This window comes from Tupaia chinensis, unplaced genomic scaffold, assembly GCF_000334495.1.
Source record: "Tupaia chinensis unplaced genomic scaffold, TupChi_1.0 Scaffold143836_1, whole genome shotgun sequence".
In the NCBI taxonomy this organism is placed as follows: Eukaryota; Metazoa; Chordata; class Mammalia; order Scandentia; family Tupaiidae; genus Tupaia; species Tupaia belangeri.
Genome location: NW_006203686.1, coordinates 471,966 through 477,965, shown reverse-complemented (window position 1 = coordinate 477,965; position 6,000 = coordinate 471,966).

The window sequence follows — 6,000 nt, the reverse complement described above, 5'->3', positions numbered from 1 at the left end:
GTGCAGGGCTTACCTGCTTGCACTACAGGGCTGGGTCTTAATTTTAACTTTTGTTTGTTTTTTTTGAGAGGTTTTTGTTATAGGGCGCGTGCGCTCGCTAGACAGTCAGAGAGAGACAGAGAGACAGAAAGCCAGAAATCACCCCCCAGTGGGGATGACCACGCCGCAATCCCTTCTCCTCCATTCTCCTCTCAGGATCTTGGATACGCACGCACACGAGCCCGGCATGAGTTTTAAGCTACCAGGTCTGGGATGCGAACCGTGGTCGACTACATGAGAGTCCAGTGACATAACTATTACGCCAACTGCTGGTCCCAACATTTAACAATCTTTGAGTATTAGTTTAAGGCAGCAAATTCCTAGAGGAAAGTAGCAAATAAAGTGAGATATCTCTTCCATAATTCCCAAGGGTTCACTGTTGCATCATCCTAGAGCTATAGAATGATAGTGTCAAAGAAATGAGAATTCTAGTTTCTTTTTCATTGGAAATGTTTGCAGGAAAATTTCTGTTTTATCTGTTTTTATATTTAAAAAGCAGTTTGCTTTGATCAGTTTTAGTTATTTAAAATACTCTTTTCTATTTTTCTTTCATTGTTGCTGTCATCTAACGTTCTTTGGGAGAAGATTTATTACAAAATACATGTGGGTGGATAGTTTTTGATAGAATGAGGGACAGACTCTACTGAAGGAGAAAGGCCTGTCTGAATTCATTATGCATTTCACTCCTTATAGAGAATGTTTTAAGATTTTAGTACTTATATTTTTAAATTCCTTTGATTCTTTTTTGATTCAGTGTCATAGTATCTCACTCTTGATTTATAGATGCCAGATGGTCTCAAATCCCACAGAGAATACTAATGTTCTCTTTACTTTCTTGTATTAACCCATTTCATTAGAGAAATGGCACTTACCGTCTGTTGAGCTTCTTTCCAGGATACTGAGTGTCCTCCTATGTCGTATTATCTGACAATAGCCAGTCTAAGACGGATGGTGTAAACTCATATGCTGCAACTGGTGTGGACATCTTCAATAAGGCACCAAGTTTTATGCTGTCTGTCAACACTACCCATAAGGTGTTTACCTTCCTCTTTCCACTGCAAAAACAATTTGGATTGCTATAATAGACATATATTTTGGCTATCCCAGCACTTTGGCTTTTGTTTATTTCATTTTTATTTTATTTGCTAGGGGAAAACTAGACAGTAAATATTTTGAGATGCATTCTTCTATTCAGCCGTGTTGGAATTGTCAAAGTTCACTGGCTTGTTCCCTAGTGCCTATTTTCTAAGCCACTCAAATTTCAGTTTTCTGGTGGTGGAATGTTAGGAGTCTGTCTCTGGCCTGATTCTTAGCTGCCAGTTGTAAGCATGTACAGAAAGATTTAGTGTGTCATTTGAAGTTGGGGGGGGGGAGTTATTGCTCTGCTGAGTCATTTTATTCTGCATGCATGTTGGTGCTGAAAGAGCTGGAGAAGCATTTATCTTTTCTCTCACTTCTAGCACCAAGAATCGAAGTCTTCTTTGGCAAAACTCCCACCTCTTTTGGTATTCCAGCCAATTCTAAGCATGGTGTAAATTTTGCAGAAACTGCTTCATGTGTCTAGGCACAGGACGGTGCTTGGGGTTGACCTCTTGATCTTTCACAGTGTCTCTCTGTCACTTCCTTTTTCCACTTTGCCTTTGGGTTATTTTGTAGAAAATCTATTAAACCTAATCTATAGGGAAAGTTACTTTTGTACAAGTTCAGTTATGAGTGATGTCCATTTGTCAACAAGGAATTATTTTTTAAGAGTTTTTATTTCCTTCATGAGTGAGAGAGACAAAACCCCAAACAGACTATTTTTTTTAAAGAAATTTTTTTTTAACACTCTTGGAGAGACAGAGAGAGAGAGAAAGTGTGAAATTACCCCTGTGCAGGGTGGAGCATGTTGCAATCCCTTCTCCATTCTCCTTCTGCGATTTTGGGCACCCTGCATACATGCCCAATATGTGTTTCAAGTCTCTGGGTCCAGGACTTGAACCATGGTCAGCCATGTGGGAGTCCAGCACCTTAACCACTATACCACCTGCTGTCGACTCCCAACAGAGTGTTAATGTCATGATCCACCCCCTGCTCCAGCCAACCCCAGATAATGGGCACACACATTCCTGGCATATGCAGGGAGGTCTGTGAATGAGAACCCAGAACGTTCTCATGTGGGTTTGTCTCGCATGTCACAATTAACTGCTATGCCATCATTTGATCCCAAGGAATTCTTCACTGATAGAATAGGTCTCTGTGAAATGACTTTCTGTCTCTTCATTTTTCCTACATGCAATCATTTGTTGGTAATTAAAATAGTATTTAGGGAAAAATGTGTCTAGATCAACATACCTCTGTGAAATTAGAACTTGAAATTTGGTTCAATGAACAATTTTTGTACATTTGTCACCACTCCCAGTAATTTATTTCCAGGCCTCTCTATACTCTCATATATTACCAATGCATTTTGATTTTTTTTTTTTGAGCTTTTTTTTTTTTTAGTTTTTTTTTTTTCCGGGCACGTGCACTTGCCAGAGAGACACAGAGAAATAGAAAGTGAGAAATCACCCCCCTGGGGGGATGGCCACACCACAGTCTGTTCTCCTCCATTCTCCTCTCAGGATCTTGGGCACACTTGCACATGCGTCCAGTGTGATTTTAAGCCACTGGGTCCAGGACTTGAACTACGGTCGACTACATGGGAGTTCAGTGACATAGCCATTATGCTAACTTCTGGTCCTGCAATTTTCTGTTTTTGGTGTAAGTTAAGGAGTTAAGGTAAAGTTTGTCCAAGATCTGTGACTCCACAGTAATGGAGAGATCTCTTAGACATTTCACCGAAGTGGGTGGGCTTAACGGTACTGTTGATCCTAAAAACGTTTTAATTTTTTTCAATCTTTGTAAGTGAAATTACGTACTTATATGTAAACATATTGTGTATTTGTCATAATTACAGAACTTCTCACTGGAATATTTAGGACCAAAATCCAGTTCTTTCCAAAATTAAGGTAGATCTCTTCCATTGTTCTCAAAAGTCTGTTCCATTTTTATGGCCATCAGATCATGTTTTGGTCTAGTTTTCTATATTTAGTAAGTAAAATATTAATAATACTAAGCTCTATTTAAAAGATACGGGTTTTCTCAAAGGAAGCAAGCCAGACTGTGAAAGAGAGGCATTGTATGTCCCCACTTAATATATACTGAATGTCTGCACTCTATGGCAGAAACTGAGAGCCTAGAAAGTATAAAAGCAGGAAGAGTAACTATAGATAATAGAGACACTATAGGGAAGTGGTGGGTAACACGGGGTGAGAGGGGGGCATAAAAGGGAAAAAACATTGGGAACCAGCAGTTTGCGTAATGGCTATGTCACTGGGCTCCCATGTAGTCGACCGTGGTTTGCATCCTGGACCTGGGGACTTAAAACTCACGCCAGGCACGTGTGTGTCCGTGCCTAAGATCCCGAGAGGAGAATGGAGGAGAACAGATTGGACTGGACTAATACACTCTGTATTAATTCTGGGAAAAAAGTTTTTTTAATACTGTAAAGATATACAGTAGTTAAATGTAAATAAAATTTTAAAAGACAATAAAAAAAAAAGATATGGTGGGGCCTACAGAAGTGTGGTAGTTAAGGGCACTGACTCCCATATGGCCAACTATGTTTTGAGTCCCAGACCTGGTGGCTTCTTTTCTCCCAGTCCAACTCTGTACCTCTCTGGTCAAACTAAAATAAATAAATAAATAAGTAAATAAATAAAGTTTAAGAAAATAATTCTTTTTCTTTTTCTTTTTTCTTTCTTTCTTTTTTGAGAGGTTTTTGCTATAGGGCATATGTGCTTTCCAGAAAGACAGAGAGAGACGGAGAGACAGAAAGCGAGAAATCACTCCCCGGGGGGACGGCCGCACTGCAATCCCTTCTCCTCCATTCTCCTCTTGGGATCTTGGGCATTCATGCACACATACCCCATGTGAGTTTAAGCCACCATGTCTGAGACTTGAACTGCAGTTGACTATGTGGGAATCCAGCGGCATAGCTATTATGCCAACTGCTGGTTCCGAAAATAATTCCTTAAGATAAAGGAAAAAGGAAAAGAAAATATGGCAACTGAGGCTCATAAAATTTATACTTCCCAAGATACTCAGTGAGAAAAATACTATAATCTAAACTCTTTTTAATATTGAACTTCTTCTACCTAGCTCTTTAAACTTAGGATTGAAAGTAACTTGTTAAATATTTGATCAGAGAACAGCAGATCGTGTAATGGTTATGTCGCTGGACTCCTGCATAGTTGACCACGGTTCAAGTCCTAGATCTGACAGCTTAAAACTCATGCCAGGTGCATGTGCGTGTGTGCCCAAGATCCTGAGAGGAGAATGGATGAGAAGTGATTATGGCACCATCTCCCCCAGGGGGTGATTTCTTGCTTTCTGCCTCTTCAGCAAGTGCATGTACCCTATAACAAGAATCTCTTTTTGTAAAAAAAAAAAAAAAAAAGAAAAGAAAAAATAATTGATCAAGTACACAATCTGCGCCATATAACTAAAAAGCTGAGTGGGATACGTAAAAGCAAGCATGGCTTTATTCTGAAGAGTTTGCAATTATCTTATTGAAGAAAGTAGCAATGAAGATGTAAAAATATCCATATCATAGTCCTCACTGACAGAGACTAACCATTTGAACAACTGAAAAAACACAGAAAGATATGCAGCTGACAAGTCAGTGGTATGGTGGTTAACAACACAGCTGTATCCCACACTCCCATGGCTTGGTTCGTGTCCCAGATCCTGTGGTTTGAAAAACCCAATGGGCAAGTGAGTGAGTGGCCAGAATCCTGAAAGACGAGTGGAAAAGGAGGGAGTGTGGCATGAGCATCTCCTCTAGGGTGTGCTTTCTTACTTTCCTTTTCTCTCTCTTTCTGTCTCCCTCTGGTAAGTACACGTGCTCTATAGCAAATATAAAAAGAAAAAAGATACACAAGTGCAGGTTTTTATTGTGAGGATAGCATCTGTACAATTTTCTAGAACAGGAATGGGCTCTGGCATGCTAACTTGCAGCGTTTTCCTGGGGCACCCTGGAGAACTGGGTCCCTTCAGACACCACTGTCTGTCTCATGCCGTTGTTGAGGCTGCCTGAGATCCTGATATTTTCTTGGCTCCGGTTCTCGACGGTGACATTTGGCATCTTCCCCACTTGGCTGTGGGTTTCTTCGACCCCTGGATGGCCGTGGCCACTTCTGTGACCTGGGTCTTTACCAGGAACTGAACCTGCTGTTTACTTGCTGCTTTTTAGTACTGAGGCTGCAGATTCCTGAGCTAAATTCTGCTTAGCCTGGCACTAAGTACCAGTGGGACATATGTAGGCAGAGCAAATGGAGGGTTATGTAACTGCCCAAACAGCTCTGGCCAAGTTCAGTTCAGGCAGAACGATTCATTTTGATATGTGCTAGGTGTATATAAAAAGAATCTCTTAATCAAAGCTCTTAACTTAGTAATTTCATGACTCGATATGCTATATGATAAAGGGGTCTTAGTTTTGCCTTTTTAAACTTGCATTTACTGCCTGATACACTGAGTAGAGAGGCAATTTAAATACAATCTGTATCAAGGGGGGAAAGAAAAGTGAAACACTTAAGGGACACAAAAATGGAAAAATATCTGTTAATGATAATGTCTATGATAATACCTTGAACTGGACTAATACACAGTGTATTCAGGCTGGGAAAATTGATTTTACAAGCTGCAATGATATACAGTGATTGGATGTACAAATAAAAAACAATACAACCTGTAACTCAGATAAGTTGTAGAGAAGATATCTGAAAAATAAGACATATCAAATGGTGTCCCCTTGATTACAAGCCAATCTACAACAGTGAGGTATGCTTAAAAATGTGGACTCTTCCTCTTATATTTGAATAGTTCAGAAGCAAAGATTCAAAATCCCATTTAGCTCCATGTTATTCAAGTCTCTGGGCC